The sequence below is a fragment of the Perognathus longimembris genome, chromosome 12 (assembly GCF_023159225.1).
Source record: "Perognathus longimembris pacificus isolate PPM17 chromosome 12, ASM2315922v1, whole genome shotgun sequence".
In the NCBI taxonomy this organism is placed as follows: domain Eukaryota; kingdom Metazoa; phylum Chordata; class Mammalia; order Rodentia; family Heteromyidae; genus Perognathus; species Perognathus longimembris.
In genome coordinates, this window is record NC_063172.1 from 55205192 (window position 1) to 55224856 (window position 19665).

The following is a 19665-nucleotide window of genomic DNA, read 5'->3' on the forward strand; positions in this document are numbered from 1 at the left end:
TTGGCAAAGATGCGGGATATAAAATAAAACTTCAAAAATCAACGGCATTTCTCTATGCTAATGACCCAAAGACTGTGGCTGAAATCGGGAAAGCAACTCCTTTTGCAATAGCGTCAAAAAATATAAAATACCTAGGAATAACCTTAACCAAAGAAGTGAAAGACCTCTTTGATGAGAACTTTAAAAGCCTGAAAAATAAAATTAAGTCAGAACTAAGGAAATGGTAAAACCTCCCATGCTCCTGGATTGGGAGGATTAATATAATCAAAATGGCAATATTGCCCAAGGCTATCTGTAAATTCAATGCAATATCCATTAATATCTCAACACCACTTTTTAATGAAATGGAGGAAGCAATCCAGAAATTCATATGGAACAATAAAAGACCTAGAATAGCAAAAACAATCCTAAGCATAAAGAACAGTGCTGGAGGAATTACAATACCCAACTTCAAGCTTGGTATTTGCACTGGAACAAGCCTCAAGATCAATGGAACAGAATTGAAGACCCAGAAATGAACCCACAGAACTACTCCTACTTAATCTTTGATAAAGGAGCTAAAACAATAGTTTGGAAGAAAGATAGCCTATTTAACAAATGGTGCTGGCAAAACTGGTTCAACACATGCAACAAACAAAAACTTGATCCTTATATATCACCCTGCACCAAAATCAATTCCAAATAGATTAAACACCTAGAAATCAAAACAGATACCCTGAAAACACTAAAGGAAGGAGTAGGAGAAACACTTGGGCTCCTTGGCGCAGAACGAAACTTCCTTAACAAAGACCCAGAAAGGCTACAAATCAAAGAAAAGTTGGACAAATGCGACTGCATCAAACTGCAGAGCTTCTGCAGGGCAAAGGACATAGCTTGCAAGATAAAAAGAAAGCCCACAGACTGGGAGAAGTGAAGTGCCAGACTTTGAAGTTAGGCTCCACATTACCACGCAAACCCCACTTTACCACGTGAACCTGAGATAAGCAGGCCCTGTGACCAAACCCAGGACAAGCCCATGAGGGCCCAGTCGGTCTAGAACTCTAACCATTGGGCATGCTTAACTCTGACTGCCCCCAGAGTGCCTTGAGCCCTGAGCCAGTCAGATTTGTACCTGTGTCCTAATCTTGCTTGCTTGAACACTTGATTGTTGTAACTTTGTTTTTTGCCTTTATAAGTCCTGTGTAATCACAGATCGGGGCTCCCTCTTAACCTCCGCTGTGTCTGTGGGTAGGATGAGGCCCGAGTTGCAGCTCACTTAAATAAAGCCTTGCCTTGCTTTTGCATTTTGGATCATCTGAGTCTCGGTGGCCTTCTTGGTGGTCGTCTTGTGACTTGGCATAACAGAAGATCTTTACCAGCCATTCAACGGACAAAGGCCTCATATCTAAAATATATGCTGAACTCAAAAAATTACCTTTCTCCAAAACAAAACAACAAAGAACCAATAGCTCCCTCATCAACTGGGCTAAAGACTTACAAAGAGACTTCTCTGATGAGGAAATGAGAATGGCCAAGAGACATATGAAAAAGTGCTCTACATCACTGGCCATAAAAGAAATGCAAATCAAAACAACATTGAGATTCATCTCACCCCAGTAAGAATGTCATAAACCAAGAAAACTAACAATAACAAATGCTGGAGGGGATGTGGCCAAAGGGGGACCCTACTTCATTGTTGGTGGGAATGTAAACTGGTTCAGCCACTCTGGCAAACAGTATGGAGATTCCTCAAAAGGCTAAATATAGAACTCCTCTATGAACCAGCAACCCCACTTTTGGGTATCTATCCAAAAAACCACAAACAAAATCACAGTAAAGCCACCAGCACAACAATGTTCATCGCAGCACAATTTGTCATAGCTAGAATCTGGAACCAACCCAGATGCCCCTCAGTAGTCGAATGGATCAGGAAAATGTGGTACATGTACAAAATGGAATTTTATGCCTCTATCAGAAAGAATGACATTGCCCCATTTGTAAGGAAATGGAAGGACTTGGAAAAAATTATACTAAGTGAAGTGAGCCAGAACCAAAGAAACATGGACTCTATGGTCTCCCTTATTGGGAATAATTAGCACAGGTTTAGGCAAGTCATAGCAGAGGATCACAAGAGCCCAATAGCTATACCTTTATGATCACATAAGATGATGCTAAGTGAAATGAACTCCATGTTATGGAAACGATTGTAATATCACTGTTGTAACTACTTTCAACGTCCCATGTGTATCTGTAACTTCTATTATTGATGATGTTCTTGTATCACCTTCCTGTGGTTGTATCTACACTATCTCTGTAATCTTATCTGAGTATATTGGAAACCGTCTATACTGGTATTAGAAGTAGAAAATTGAAAGGGAATATCAAAATCGAGAGACATCATAAAAAAAAAAAGACAAACAACTACAAAAGCAATACTTGCAAAACTGTTTGGTGTAAGTGAACTGAACACCTCATGGGGGGAAACGGAAACGGGGAGGAGGTAGGGGGAATGAGGGAGGAGGTAACAAACATTACAAGAATTGTATCCAATGCCTAACGTATGAAACTGTAACCTCTCTGTACGTCAGTTTGACAATAAAAATTTGAAAAAAAAAAAAGTACAGGCCTGAGGACCAATGGAATAAAACTGAAGACCCAGAAATGAACCCGCAGACCTATGGTTAGATAATTATTGATAAAGAAGCTAAAAAAATAGGATAGATGGAAGACATGCTCTTCAACAAATATTTCTGGCAAAACTGGTTCAACACTTGAACAGACTAATACCAGATCCTTATATGTCACCCTACACCAAAATCAATTCCAAATAGATCAAAGACCTCGAGGTAAAATCAGGTACCCTAAAAACATTGCAAGAAGGAATAAGAGAAACACTTGGGCTCCTTGACACAGGATGAAACTTTCTTAATAAAAGCCCAGAAACACAAAAAATCAAAGAAACGTTGGACAAATGGGACTGCATCCAACTGCAGAGCTTCTGCAGGGCAAAGGACACAGATTGCAAGCTAAATAGAAAGCCCACATATTGGGAGAAGAACTTCAGCAGCCATGCAATAGACAAAGGCCTCATATCTAAAATATATGTAGAACTCAAAAAATTAAATCCCTCCAAAACAAATGTTCAAAGAACCAACAGCCCCCTCAATAAATGGGCTAAAGACCTAAAAAGAGACTTCTCTGAAGAGGAAATGAGAATGGCCAAGAGACACATGAAAAAGTACTGCATATCATGGGCCATAAAAGAAATGAAAATCAAAACAACATTGAGATTCCACCTTACCCCAGTAAGAATGTCCATAATCAAGAAAACTAAAAATGACAGATGCTGGAGGGGATGTGGAAAAAAGGGAACCCCACTACATTTTTAATGGGGACTGTAAACGTGTTAAAACACTCTGGAAAGCAGTATGGAGGTTCCTCAGAAATCTAAACATAGAGCTCCCGTATGACCTAGTAGCTGCATTTTTCATATTTACCCAAAAGATTACAAGCAAGACCACACCAAAGCCACTAACACAACAATGTTCATCAACGCACAATTTGTCATTACTAAAATATGGAACCAACTCAGATGCCCTTCAGTAGATGAGTGGATCAAGAAAATGTGGTACATATACCCAATGAAATTCTATGCCTCTGTTAGAAGGAATGACATTGCCCCAGTTGTAAGGAAATTGCAGGACTTGGAAAAAATGAGAATAAGAGAAGTGAGCCAGACCCAATGAAACATAGACTCTATGGTTTTTAGTACAAGTCTAGGATAATCCAAGCAAAAGAACACAATAGCTCAATAGCTATGTCCATATGACGTAGTATAATGAATGCCAAGTTATGGAAACAATTGCTTTATCGTTGTGTTGTTATTTTCAACATACCATTTGACTTCTGTCTTTCTTTCCATAGTTTTATCCCTGATGTCATTGTAACTGATTTTTGTACTCTGGATATTATATATATGTATATTGGAACTAGGGAAGGGATAAGGAATATCAAAATCAAGAGAGAAAGGCTAAAAAGACAAACCAATGCAAGAGCAATACTTACACAACTATATTGTGTAAACCAACTGTATAACTTATGGGGGTGGGAAACGGAGATGGGGCAAGGGAGGGGAAAAATGAGGGAGGAGGTAATAAGTTTGATGTATGTACTGCCCTATGTATGCTACTATAACCCCTCTGTCGGGGTTTTTAGCCTCCCACACTCTCCTGACCTGTGAGAGACGGGAAAACATGCCCCAACCAGGTGAGCCAAGAAGAGGAATCGGCAGACTGCCCACACCCAGCCTCCCTTTTACCGGAGGACAAACAGACAGTCCGGGAGCTAGTCAGTGCAATGTATCACTTTATTGGGAGGAGGGCGCCGCTCTTAAATGGGTCAGAGAGCGGTGGAAGGGGAGGGGTTCGTGCACCTACGTAGGGGCTGTGAAGGGAGGCCCGAGCTGTCTGTCAAGGGTGGAAGGCCAAGGGACCAATCCTAAGTGGCAGCCTAATTCTACGTCACAGCCCACAGGACCGCCTCCGGATTCATCACCAGGTGCCATCTTAGCCACACTTGGTCCCAAGCCTGGGAGGTGGGTCCAGCTAGAACTGCCTTTCCAGGTTCCGAGTAATAGCCACACGTGACCCCGAGGTGGGAACACAGGCCAGGCACGCCCGGCTGGCCCTGCCTCACACCCCTCTGTACATCAGTTTGACAATAAGGAAATAAATACAAATTTGAAAATGCTTTTATTTAAATTTTTTATGTGTATGTGTCTGTATGTCTCTCTCTTCCTTCCCCCCTCTTCCTCTCTCTCTTTCTCTTTGATGGTACTGTCTTTCACTTGAACACAAGGCTTCACTTTTGCCAGACAAGTGCTGTATCTACCATTCTACCTACCAATGGAAACATTCCCCAGTCCTTTTGCTTTTAGTTTGTGTTTCATATATGGCCTCAAGCTTCCCAGGGCTGGTCTCAGACAGCAATCTTACCTCCAACACCTGCACCAAAGATTATATTCATGGGCTACCAAACCAGGCTTGGTTTTGTTGTAGAGTGTCTCTTTATGTCTAAGCTGACCTTGAGACTCAGCATCTTATCTCTGCCTTCTGAGCAGCTATGATTGCAGTCATGCACTGTGACATATGGCTCCTGTAAAACTATGGTCTCTTGACCCTTATCATTATTTCTGTTGAAATCTCTCTGCTATGTTCACTCTGTATTTCCAGTGTTGTAGTAGGCACATTGATGTCGCAACTCTCATATCTCAGTCTCTATCTCCAAGCACCCACAGCAGGCACTGGTAATTCACTCCTATAATCTTAGCTATTCAGGAAGCTGAAACCTGAGTTTGAAGCCAGCTCAGGCAGACAGTATCCATTATTTTTTATCTCCAATTAACTGACACACACAGAAACAAAAAAAAAAAGAAGGAGAAGGAGGAAGAGGAAGAGATACAGTCATGGTTCTAGTAGTACAATGAATCCCTAGCTAGTGTGAGGTCCTGAGTTGAAATCCCAGTAGCACAAAAAATATAAAAAGAATGTAAATGAAAATTTAATGATGAAGAATGAAAATCAGCCCTAAATCTAAAAACAGCCATTTTCTTTTTCTATCTTTCTCTTTCCTCTCTCCCTCCCTCCCACCCTCCCTCCTTCCCTCCCTCCCTACCTCTCTGTCTGTCTCTCTCTCTTCCCATCTATTTTTCCTACTTTAGTAAATAAATCTGTCTTTTCTTAATTGTGTTCTGATATTTGTGATAAAAGTAGAAGGTTAGAGAAACTGCTGCTTAATGGATGAGAACAGCTGTTTATTTTCTCATTGCAGCAAGACATGACAGGTTGTCTGATTTCAGAGTTAGTAAATTGTAAGTATATGTTTGTCTACATAGTTGGCACCTCAGCCTGGAAGTCAGGAGATAAATGTGAAGCAGTATCCAAAGCATCAGTCACAAGTAATTGCAGATATTATTGTTTTATATAAAAGCAGATACAAATATTTTATTGAATATAGTGGAAACACTAGATTACTTGTGCAATATATACTCATTTTTTCCTAGTTTTATTGTCAAAATGATGTACAGAGAGGTTACAGTTTCATACATTAGGCCTTAGGTACATTTTTTGTACTGTTTGTTACCTCCTCCCTCATTCCCCCCTCCCCCTTTCCCTCTCCTCCCATGAGTCCTTCAGTAGGTTTACACCAAATAGTTATGCAAGTATTGCTTTTGGAGTTGTTTTCTTTTTATCCTTTGTCTCTCAATTTTGATATTACATTTCACTTCTCTAGTTCTAATACCAGTGTGTACAGTATCCAGGGTATTCAGATGAGATACAGTGATAGTGTAGGTACAACCACAGGAAGTAGATACAAGACGATCATCAACAATAGAAGCTACATCGCATGTTGAAAGTAATTACAACAGTGATATAACACTAGTTTCCATAACACGGAGTTCATTTCACTTAGCATCATCTTATGCGCTCATAAGGGCATAGCTATTAGGCCCTTGTGATCCTCTGTTGTGACTAGCCTAAACCTGTGCTAATTATTACCTATGAGGGAGACCTTAGAGTCCATGTTTCTTTGGGTCTAGCTCACTTCACTTAGTATAATTTTTTCCCAAGTCCTTCTGTTTGCTTACGAATGGGGCAATGTCATTCTTTCTGATAGAAGCATAAAATTCCATTGCGTATATGTACCACATTTTCCTGATCCATTCATCTGTTGAGGGGCATCTGGGTTGGTTCCAAATTCTAGCTAGGGCAAATTGTGCTGCTATGAACATTGTTGTGCTGGTGGCTTTAGTGTGTTCTTGTTTGTGGTCTTTTGGGTAGATGCCCAAAAGTGGGGCTGCTGGGTCATAGGGGAGCTCTATGTTTAGCCTTCTGAGGAATCTCCATAGAACTTTCCAGAGTGGCTGAACTCGTTTACATTCCCACCAACAATGCAGTAGGGTTCCCTTTTGGCCACATCCCCTCAAGCATTTGTTATTGTTAGTTTTCTTGATAAAGGACATTCTTACTGGGGTGAGATGGAATCTCAATGTTGTTTTGATTTGCATTTCTTTTATGGCCAGTGATGTAGAATACTTTTTCATATGTCTCTTGGCCATTCTCATTTCCTCATCAGAGAAGTCTCTTTGTAGGTCTTTAGCCCACTTGTTGAGGGGGCTGTTGGTTCTTTGGAGTTTTATTTTGAAGGAATTTAACTTTTTTTAGTTCTGCATATATTTTAGATATGAGGCCTTTGTCCATTGTATGTCCAGTAAAGATCTTCTCCCAATCTGTGGGCTTTCTGTTTATCTTGGAAGCTATGTCCATTGCCCTGCAGAAGCTCTGCATTTTGATGCAGTCCCATTTGTCTATCCTTTCTTTGATTTGTAGCATTTGTCTTTGTTAAATTATATACTCTCAATTTCTTAGATTCCCAATTTTATTCTAGTTGACAATTTACCTATTTAAAAGTCAACACCCAGGTTATGTCACAAGCTGAAGCTAGCATCCAAATGAATCTGCTTATAAACTGTGCAAATAGAGTATGTACAGTCTGTATGGAGCATGTACAGGCTACATGGAGCCTGTGATTGGGTCTGGGGACTGATATGTCCTGAAGGATGTGCAATGATCTTGATAGTCATATAGTTCTTTTTTTAGAGATACATTATTAACCTCTGCATAACTCACTGCAGATGGTGCCTCCCTTGGGATATCTCCTGTCTTGCAGGAGTTCTGATTTTCTTATTCTTCAATAAATTTTTGCCATTTCTTCTTTGGACTCATTCCTCAAGATCATAGCAATAAAGGACCTGATCCAGATGTTGTGAATTTGCTTTTCTGACTATCAAAATAAGCAGAAATTCAGGGCGTTCTTTTCTGCAAATTGAGGGTCAAAAGAAAGGAAATGATTAGCCTAGATTAGACTTGGATGAAAAATTTATAATTCCAAAGTAGCTGTCTTACCTGAGTAAAGCTGACCCAGGTTCACACAGAGATGGAGAGCTGTCAGTGGGTTGGACTGGTCCAGGCTCTGGGGCCTTTTATGTGGAGTATTATTTGATAGGAAAGAGAAGGCTGCTATTTTTTGCTCTAAAAAATTCACACCTGAAATGAACTTTTGTCCTTACATTTGGCAGCTAATACATTTTTTCTCATTTAAAATATTGATAGTTGTATTTAACTTGAACTTGTAAAATTATAGTTGGTGAATTAAAAGCAATTATTATTATTATTATTATTATTATTATTAGGTGAATTTGGGTTATTTTCAGATTTCCATTTACCTAGGTTTCAGACCTATTTCGAGAATCTCCGCAAATTCATTTTGTCTCACCTGTTACTCCAAATGCTCGAGTATCCCGTTTTACCCCCATCTCTCATTATCTAGTCCCTTGTGCCTGGTCAGCAATATCATCTATTTTTCAATTGATTGAATCAAAGTCATGGAAACTGAATGCAGAAATGATAACATTTATAAAAATTTTTTGTTATATTACACCATGTACTTTAAAATATTGAGAAGGCATGTTTAATTCATTATGTGGCTTTGGTTAACATCTGAAATTCTAGAAACAGAAAAGACACCTATGATTACTATTTATCCCATTTTTATGTGGACTGGCTTCTTTACTATATGCTCTTGATGAAAGTTATTTAAAAAACTATTTTTATTTTAAAAGTGATGTAGAGAGGGGTTATGGCTACATAAGCCAGATAAAACATACATTTCTTTTTGAACAATGTCACCCCTTCCCTGGATCTCTCTCAGGTTTTCTCTCCTGTCCTCACCCACAATCTGTGTATTTTCAACATGTCAAATGAGTATCACTGCTGCATTTGTTCACTGTTTGTTCCATCCTTTCTGTGACACTTTACCTTCCCAAAGATAGGTAAAAGAACAAACAAGACAAAAGGAAATGGTAACAAAAACAGCAAAAAATAAAGAAAATTTCTTGTTGTCCACTTTCTGTACTTCATTTTGATGAACATTATTTTATATGGTCAGATGTACATATCTATAGTGCTGCAAATGGCCGTGAGCATCTTGTCCCACCAATGCCAGAAGAAAGGCAATGATGGAGACTAGACCATGGTACCAGTTTCGGGGAATGGACCTGCTGCGTGCTATCATAAACAGACACAGAGGGTCCCGTGAATAGGGCTTTTTTTTTGTCTTTTTAAAAAAAATTTTATTGTCAAACTGATGTACAGAGAGGTTACAATTTCATACGTTAGACATTGGATACATTTCTTTTACTGTTTGTTACCTCTTCCCTCATTCCCCCCTCCTCCTTCCCCTTTTCCCTCCCCCCGCAAGAGTTGTTCAGTTCATTTACATCAAACAGTTTTGCAAGTGACTAGGGCTTTAATTCATTATTAAACAGGGGAGTATGTGCAGAAAGCAAGGTAGCCATTTCTAAGAGATAGGAGCACCAGAGTGGGGGGAACAATCCTAGGTCTAGTGACTGCTTGTAAACAGGAGGTGAAGGTAGCAGCAAACCAACGATTTGAATTGGAATTGGAGCCTGGCTCCAAGGTCTGGGGAAAGTCAGAGCTGAATAGATTAAATCTAGAGTAGTTTCTGGGGCCTCTGTAATGCTAAGGGCAATAGATCTTTCTAGGGCCACTCAGCCTTCTGAAAGTTAGGGAATGGCGTTTCAATTTTTTTTGGGGGGGGGAAGACCTCATGGCTTGGCATTTATGGGTTCCCACACTATAGTGCCTATGTGATCCTCTCCTAAGAATATCCTCCTTTGGTCTCACTGACTATGAATAGCTAGAGACCTGTATAGTTTATCATGTCCAGGTGTATTTTTTAAGCAAAGTTCTTAAGGTCTCCATTTTTAGGGAGTTCATAAACCAAATAGCAGCAATAATATTTAAACCTGAGAAGAGTTGTTTGAAAGAATTTGTGCCTAAATAATGGAGCTCTGCATAAAATATAAGGGGAACCTCATAAATGCTAACTGATAGCCATGGTGATACAAACTATTATAACTCTCTAGGGATAAATAATAAAATAAACTCGGGAGAAGAAATCTACTCAAATTTCACAAATCTGGAATGCAGATAGAGCCAGCTTAGTTGGATTATCTTGGAAACTATTTCTATATACAGAAGTCTGAGTGGCATCTCTGAAGTCTTTCCAAGTGATTTTCAAAGAGACTCATACTCAGACTGGTTTTCTAATTTGTCAGATGGTGGCAATGGAAAGTCTCCATTTTCATCTCTTCAGTGCAGTGGATGGACTAGGTGTTCTACAAAGATTCTCTAGTAATTCTCTTAGTTTCTGTCTCTTGCATATACAAGACTTTGCAATTATAAGTATCAATCTTTCTCTTTAGTCATTACCCTTTTCTAATTGTATAGCTTTGATTTTAGAATCTCATTTGAATCGTAACATTTTTCTTTATACTTATCATTGCATTCCTCTTTTACATCCTTATTGTAAATTAATTATTCTACTGTATTCTATATCTAAGTCTACTCAATCCTATTCTGTTTTATGTCTAACACTGACTGAAATAGAAGCCTAAACACAATATGCTGTTATTCAAATACAGGTCACACTGGTGGTAGGTAAATTCTCTGTACAAATTTTTTCATTATTGTATCTCCACACACTGGGCTGCATATATTCTATTGCACATTGTATATTCAATTGTGATGTCTTCTTGGTTTTCAATGTCTAACATAAAATGACCCCAATCTATAAATTCAGGATTATTACCCAACATTTATTTTTTTCCAAATAAATATTTATTGAGTATTTCTATACACTTGAATCCTGGAAGACAGTGATAAAAATTTATACATTATTCCTTTTCTCAGGAAGCTTATAATTTACATAAAAGAGACATGAAGAAATGTAGAATTGCATTGAAATGGAATCATCATGGCATTAGTAGCACAAAAAATAATTACCAGGACAGGTAACCTAGTAGAGATCAAGAAAAGCTACTAGATTATAATGAGCTGATGCTTTACAGAAATATGTCTTGCAGGTTGGGAGCAAAGTGTGTCAGGCAGGGGATAATTTATGTGTAGCCTTATGGTGAAAGGGCTTTCTGTGAGCTGGAAACCATCCCAACATCTTGAGTAGATCAGTCTAGGCCCATAGACTTGAATGAGATCAGGCATGTAAGCAGTACCACATGTGTAAGGCAGCATTTTCATTGTCCTGGTACCCCAATGTGGTCCTACTTCTGTACTTCCATCTTTTATACGTTCAGTAGATGGCAAAGACAGAGTTTCAATTATCTGATTATATTTGACATAGCTTTATAAAAACTAAAAATGCAATTTCTTATTGATTTCTCATTTTCACATTATTTTACACATTCCTGACAAATGAGATGATTTTTCTACATTTGCCTGAGACTGAAAATCTACTTAAAATCTCACAAGAACACTGTTTCTTGGATATAGCAAGTTCAGAAAGGTGGTAAGAGTTTATTTCCAAGGTTTTACCTCTCTAATTAGCTTGTTTTTGTCTTTTTAAAAAGAGGTATCACGGGCTGGGGATATAGCCTAGTGGCAAGAGTGCCTGCCTCGGATACACGAGGCCCTAGGTTCGATTCCCCAGCACCACATATACAGAAAACAGCCAGCAGCTGCGCTGTGGCTCAAGTGGCAGAGTGCTAGCTTTGAGCGGGAAGAAGCCAGGGACAGTTCTCAGGCCCTGAGTCCAAGGCCCAGGACTGGCCAAAAAAAAAGAGGTATCACTAAAGGAGGCTATTCTTAGGAGAGAATCGCAAAGGCTCAATAGCTATGTGAATATTATCCTTGAAAATAATATTTATAGCAATGAACTCCAAGAAATGGAAATAAGAGGGTTTTTTATTATTTGTTGTTGTTTCTGTTTGCCTTTCATCTTGTTTGTAAGTTTATCTGTCTTTGGAGGGTAAAGAGAGGCACCGAAAGGGTGAGACAGAGAGAGCAAATGCAGCAGTGATGCTTCATAGACACTGTTGAAAATGAACTACACAGCTTGTAGGTGAGGATAGGAGGGAAAATCTGGAAGAGTGTGACTATATCAGGATCTGACAGTTCCTTTTCTCTCCGATCTCCCGGGGAAAATTCTTGAACCCCAGAATCTGTGAAAGAGCACTCGGCCTTGCCTTCTGCCGGCAGAAGGCACAGGTGTACTCTCATGGGATTATGCTAAGTTGAGGAAAGGTTGCTGATGCCTCCCCTCCCCCCCCCCCCCCCCCCAGTCCCCTCACATGTCCGGAGCCGTGGCGGAAGAAGGCATCAGGGAGACGCCATGATGGTTGAATGGGTCTCAGCCTCCAGAGGGCAGGACGGAGGAATTTATTATGATGACAAAGGCGGAAGGGGAAGGACTTGGGGTGACTGACTGATTGGCTGACTGGGCTGTCCCTCAAGTGATGTCATGGGACTTCCTTTTTGTGCTGGACAACCCCAATCATGGTGGCATGCACGTGTTTGCCTCCCCCAGGGGCGGGGTCTTCTCTTCCGGTTGAGGCCAGAAGGTGGGAGGGACTCGCTGTTACACTGTCCCAGAGCTGGGGGAAGGGCAGTGTCTCGCTCTTGGCGCCCTTCCCCCATTAAGGCCAAAACTGAATCCCCAACATGACTGGGAAAAAACAAGGGCAGAGGTGAGACTGTTAAATAAAGAAATGTACTCATCAAAGAATAAAAGACAAACCAATGCAACAGCAATACTTATAAAGCCATATGCTGCAAACCAACTGTACAATTCATGGGGAGCAGGGGGAAGGAAATGGGGAGGGGAGGAGGTGGGAGAAAATGAGGGAGAAGGTAAGAAGTTTGATAACAAATGTACTCACTGCCTTACATATGAAACTGTAACTCCCCGTACATCACTTTGACAATAAATAAATTAATAAAAAATAAATGTACTCATCACCTGACAAACTAAGTGTAACTCCTCTGTATGTCACCTTTACAATAACAATAAAATATATAAAAAATCTCAAAAAGTATATACTCTCAAAAGCCTTCTGCAGGTTCTCCTCCAAATAAATTAGATTGTTTGAAAATAGTATTGATTTTGAAAACTGGCCGCAAAATCCATGTGTATAAATACCTCCAAACCTAAGCTCGATCTTTTATAGGATTGTTTTATGCTTTTACTTAATATTTTGCTTCTGAGGTTTGATAAAACTGATGCAGCTAAAACAAGAGGATAAAACTATTTGACCAAGCCTTTGATGGGGGTGGTGTCAGGACTTCAAGTTCCTGGGGGTCCCTGGCACAAAGACTAGGTATTTTCAAAGGAAATTGAGACAGTAGGGAAGGGAAAGTAGGAGTTTAGTAGGGTCAGAGAAGTAAAAAAAAATATGAAAGGCTGGTCAGTGAAGATGTGATTAGCCAGTTGGGCCAACTAGCTGGTACATGGAAGTTAAGATTCTACCTTTTCCAGAGACTAGAATACTCTTCTTGTTGGTGATGATTTTGGGAGGACAGTTAGTAAGGTTTGATCGTAGAGCCATTTACTCACTTGTCTTGATTGCTTAGCTGATGCTCTACCACTTGAACCATGGTTCCAGCTTGGCTTTTTGTTAGTTTAAGATGGAGTCTCATGGATTCATGTAGCTTAGCAACCATTGGTTACACTCTTATTTGGAAGCGCAGCCTTATGCAAGTGTTATACAATTCTGTTTTACCTTAAGCAAACTTTGGTTTGCACTCATGTAAAACAAAGCATTCTACTGTGTGATAAATCTAAGTTGCTCATTTTTTGAACTTCATGTGTATTATTCTGATATTCTAAGTAATTTCAGTGTTTGAATATATTTTATAAATTGCTCCTAAGAAAATTATTTGACTAGTTCTTAGGAATGGGGAGAAAAACACAATAAAAGAATATATAAAAATTTAAAGATTTTTTAACAGTTAATTTAATTTCATTGTAAAGTGATGTACAGAGGGGTTATAGTTACATAGGTAAGGTAATGAGTACATTTCTTGTTAAACAGTGTTATCCTCCCTTATTTTCTCCCACTTTCCCTCTCCCCAGACTCCCATCCCCCCAAGTTGTAAACTTCATTTCCAACATAGTGTCCTGTGAATATTACTGTTGTATTCATTTACCATTTGTCCTTTATCTCACCATTTTGTTATTCCTCTTCCCTTGCCCAAATCAGAGAAACATAATTAAAAGACACAAGGTTCCAATATCAAAAACAGAGAAAATAGGGGATAAACTAAAGTGAAAAAATGAAAGATAAATAACTTCACACAGTACATTAAGAAACAAACACACAAAGCCCTTCTTGTTTCCATATCTTGGAATTAATTTCAATTAGCATCATTTTATATACTCATATGTATATTGAGCCATTTTGAGCCTCTGCTATGATTATCCTAGACCTATACTAATTGTTATAACAGTGAAACCATGAAGCCTATGTATCTTTGAGTCTGGCTTACTTCACTTAATATGATTTTTTCCGAGTCTTTTTATGTCCTTACAAATGAAGGGATGCCATCCTTTCTGATGGAAGCATAAAATTCCATTGTGTATATAAAATATTTTCTTGCCATTCATCTACTGAGGGGCATCTGGGTTCATTCCATATTTTAGCTATAATAAATAATGCTGCCATTATCAAGAAAACAAATAATATCAGATTCTGGTGGGGATATAGTCAAAAGGGAATGCTACTATACTGTTGGTGAGAATATAAACTGGTTCAGCCACTAAAAGAGTATATTTTGCCCAATAAATTTGCTTCTTATTGGGAGAGGGGAAGATATGAGAAAAATGAGGGAGGAGGTAACAAGTTGGTTAAGAAATGTACTCACTGCCTTACTTATGAGCCTGTAACCCCTCTGTATATCACTTAGACAATAAATAAAAATTTAAAATTTGCTTCCTATGAGAAATGATTACAATATTGATGTAAAAATCCTAGTTCTTTCCACAATTGTTGATAGTCACATCAAGACCATTTCCTATGGTTCATTATACTCTTTTAAACTGTTTCTTTGAAATCATTCTTCTGTCTTATAATTTATGTTAACTTACAATTGATTTGTAAGTCTTTTTGATTAATTTTTCAGAAAATCAATCACCCCTGGAATTAGACCAGCCCTTAGTCTGCTACCTCAACATTATTTATTATTCAATTAAAAGAATCTGAGACAGATGCAAATGGTTCCAGAATTTAAAAGTATGTTGATGATGATAATGGCTCCCCATGAGACAGGCTGTCAAAAGGATGACTGCCAACTAAAATAAATGCTTCCCCATGGGCATTTCAAATCACCAGACTGAGACATCATTTCAGACATTGACTATTCCACAGTGCAATGCTTTGGAAAAACCACCTAGCTTCTTTTTCATACACCTCCACATCATTCTCAGACAAGCAAAGTCGTAGGGCACTGTTAATGATCTTTAAAGGTCCATTTGCAATCACAGAAGGCAACAAATGACATTTATCTTGTAAATTAACCAGATGCTATTATGGCCTGTGCATGCTTGAATATGCCACATCTCTCTGTGTTTGTGTGTGTGGTTGTGTATTAAAGTGAAAGTGAAGAAGGAGGAGGAGCAAGAGAAGAAAGAAGAGGAAGGGTAAGAAAGAAGGAGTAAGAAAAAAACAGGTGAGCATTTGTATCCTCTTCCCTACTCTCCACTTGCCCCTACAGATCTATGTCCCACCTTCTTCACACTGTTGTGTGGCCACAGTGTTAATCCAATTTCTCTCCTCTGGCTCTAGCTGAGCCAGCCAGGTGCAGTGAAGACAGATTAGAAGGCACTAAAAGAGAGATATATTTCAAGCACCACATCTGCATTAGCTGAATTTTTAGTGAAGGCCATAGCACCCACTGGGTAGGCCTTTCATACTACTTCATGGATTTTCCCTCAGTCCACACTTGGGATCTCACACTATGACAAGAGAAAAGAATACAAGGCTTCTTGTAGCTAAATCTATGATATTGGGTGACTTCAGCCAGAGTATAACAGGTACTTACAAGTTTCTTTTGCTGAGAAGTGCTGACTCCATATTTGTGCTCACAAATTAATTGAAAGCAGGAGAAATCCTTGTTTCCATTTTGCATGTGTCTCTACTCTTAGCAATCCTATCTATAGTTACTTCACAAAGACAGGCCTGATCAATGATATCTTTATAATGAAGGATCAGAAATTGCTCCAAAGGGACAATAAAGCCTCCTCAGAAAAGATCACCTATCAGGCAAAAACTTGTTTACTAGGACCAGTAATGACAATGATAACGACTTCTCTGGAATGACCCCCATCCAAAACAAAGACTGGAATAATGACTTGTTTAATATTTATGTGAATCTACCAAGCTATCACCTCCTAGCCCCAGTTCTTTGTCTAGAAAACCTATAGCTCATAGAAAAATTATACTTCAATGGTGGCCATGGTTGGCCATATAATGAACATTTTTCATTACTCGTTATCACACCTTTTATTTGGCATTTAAGGGGCAAGTGGCTAGAATTGACATGTGGAAGCATGGGAGTTTGGGCTCTTAAACTCCAGCCTCTTTTCACAGAGCCATTGAAGTGGCTCCTAGAGAAATCTATGACTGAGAACTACCTCAGTGGGCAGAAAATGTGGCAGCTAGTGAGTTGTATAGTTAAGCAAGGGAAATAAATAAGGATAGGACTGGAAGATAATGGCACCTAGAGGGAACTTTGTGTCTGCTTCTATTGGTGGGACACGGAATGTGAAGGTAAATGCAATGGCATACAGTAGGGATGTGCCATGAAATGGCCTTGATAGCAAGGGAAAGGAAATTATCTCCCATAGATTCTAGTGAACTTGTTTTCCTCACCCTTATGTTTGTACTCTAGATCCAGCACTATAACAAATTCAATAAAATACTTTGCAAGTGGGACAGGCATGCTGGTACATGCTTGTAATCCTCCCTACATAGGAGGCAAAGGAAAGAGTATTGGTGCCTGAGGTTGGGCCAAGCAAAAGTTCCAGACTGTCTAAAATATTAAAAGCAAAAGGCTTGGGAGCATGGCTCAATTGGTAGAATGCTTGCTTGGCATGCACAACTGAGTTCAAACTTCGGAACTACAAAAAAAGTCTCACCAAATTTTTTATTTTTAACAATATTACTCCTATACATATTCCCCAGTTAGTAATGTCATTTTACCAAAATATGTCTACTTTGCCATAACTATTTTAGGCTTTAGATAATAATAGATCTAAATCTTATATCCTTAAAATTGTGTTCTCTTATTAATCTCCATTTCTCTTACATTTTATCACAACAGCTCTTCATTACTTATCATAATTTATAAAACTAATAGCCAGTCAAAATACAACATCCACTTTCTAGGATTAATTTGGCTATAAGCTCCATGAAACATCTCCAACCTTCAAATAACAGTTTCAGAAACTATCTCAAGCCAAAAGGATGAATCAAATTATATTTCTTATTTTTCTGAGTCTCCTTTCTTCTGGCTATAATACCAATCATTTAGTTACCTTGAGTGATTTCAATTACAGTAAAAATTCTAACAAATAAAGATCAACTAGTTACAACCATTAACAACTTCCAATACTATATAATACAGTTGTTGGACTCTTCCTGAAGAAGATAGGCCTCCTTATCCTCAAAGATCAGTCAGTCTTCTAGGTTCAAATAATAATGTGTATTTAATCCTAAGGAAGCATCCATCTCATTATAAATGTTCCATTAGGATATAATGCACCCTGCAAGTTTGTCTTGTCACAAAAAGGAATAAAGGAATCTTAAAAAGTTGGAGATGAAGGCTAGTCAGTGTCCAAACAAGAAAATTAACAACAACAAAAGAAGGAAGTGCGTGAATTGTTTTTGTCAGTACTGAGGTTTGAACTCAGGTCCTCACACTTGCTCATTCTGTTTGTTTGGCTGGCACTCTGCTATTAATCTATGCCCCAGTCAAAAAATGCACAATTTTGGGGAAGAGGAAACATGTCCCATTGGTTACAGTACTTTTTCAATAAAATACTTTTAATGCCTACAATTTCTTATATGCATCAATTGTAAAGCAATCAGCTGTATATACAAAAGTGCATTCTCTTGCAGGTCAATAGCACCAGAAAACAAGGTAAGTTACATAAAATGTTTTTTCTGGAAATGTAAATGGAGATCCTTCTTATAAAGATGTGGTTGTGGTCATTAATTCAAGCTGTTGTTTTTGTCTTTTTTTCAACCTTTCAGTTTTCCAATCTGTGGAGTATATTCTTGACTCATATTGCCATCATCACAGAGAGCAGTTAGGAATTGCTTTTTATTTCTCTAAGCTCCTTAAAATACTGGAGAATGACTTGTCACCTTGGACAATTTTCTCTGAATAAGACTTCTGTTGTTCTCTCTTTTCAGTGCCCAGTGTATGTCAGTTGTTTAAGAAATCTTCGTGGCATGTCCTTTGCTTTCAGATAAACACTCGGAAGGTTATCTACAGGATGACCATGATGATGAACAATAATGAGGCAATTACCACTAACTAATTTTTTTATCGAGCAGACAATCAGCACTCAATGGTTCTATTCAGGAAAGTGACAATATCTGGATAGTCTTCTTGTTGGAACTTTTCAAATATATCCTTAACACAAAATTAACAGATAAAAATTCAATACTCATTGGAACAATTCCAATAATACTTCTACAATAACGGCACTTAAGTTAAATTAGTAAAAGTCTCCACATACAAAAGTTACCAGATTCATACGTTAGGCCTTGGGTACATTTCTTGTTGTACTGTTTGTTACCTAATGTATGAAACTGTAACCTCTCTGTACATCACTTTGACAATAAATAAGAGAATAAAAAAAAAAACAAAAACAAAAAACAAAAGTTACCAGATACAGCCAGGTACTGGTGGATCATGTCTGTAATCCTACCTAATTAGGAATCAGAGATCTGAGGATTGTGATTTAAAGCAAGACAAGGCAGGAATAACTGTGAGACTCTTATCTCCAATTAACTACCAGAAAACCAGGAGTGCTGCTGTCACTCAAAGTGGTAGAGTGCTAGCCTTGAGCCAAAGAACTCAGGGACAGAACCCAGGCCCCGAGTTCAAGCCCCATGACCACAACCAAAACAAAGTTATCAGATGCCTAAAGAATGTTTGCCAAAAAGTTTCTACAAAATGTGTGAGAACATGTCCATACATGAGCATCTTCAAAAAATACTGTAACAGCTTGAATTAATGACCACAACCACATCTTTACTTATATTTCTAGAAAAAAAATTGATGATGCTCACCAACATGTGCAGATGCTGAAAGAAAGACCACTTTCTAATGTCCAACCTGTTGAAATTCATCTTTAGGTAATCAACGTATCAAAATAAGAAATGGAATAAAATGAAACTTGGGAAAATTGAAAAAATTCTTATTCTTGAAATGAAGATTTTTTTTTTCAATAAGGGTGCCATTTTCCTGGCTTGATAAGGACAAAAAAGAAATACAGATTTTTTTCAAGAGTTTAAATATTGCTATAATTACTCTGATTTTAGTAATATGATATTGATACTGTTTCAAGCATCACATTATAACTTTCTTTGAAACTATATATAATGTACTCAATTGATATGGCAGTGCATGACTGTAATCCATTTGGGAGTCAAAGTAGGAGAAAAATAGGGAGTTTGAAGCCAGGCTGAGCTACATATTGAGATTCTATCTCAACAAACTGAGAGAGAAAGAAAGAGTGTGAGAG

At 38.4% G+C, this 19665-nt stretch overlaps 1 pseudogene; it reads right to left on the reverse strand.

Annotated features, from left to right (window-relative positions):
- Nucleotides 1-18029: 18029 nt before the first annotated feature.
- Nucleotides 18030-19665, reverse strand: part of LOC125360635 — a 30577-nt pseudogene continuing 28941 nt past the window's right edge.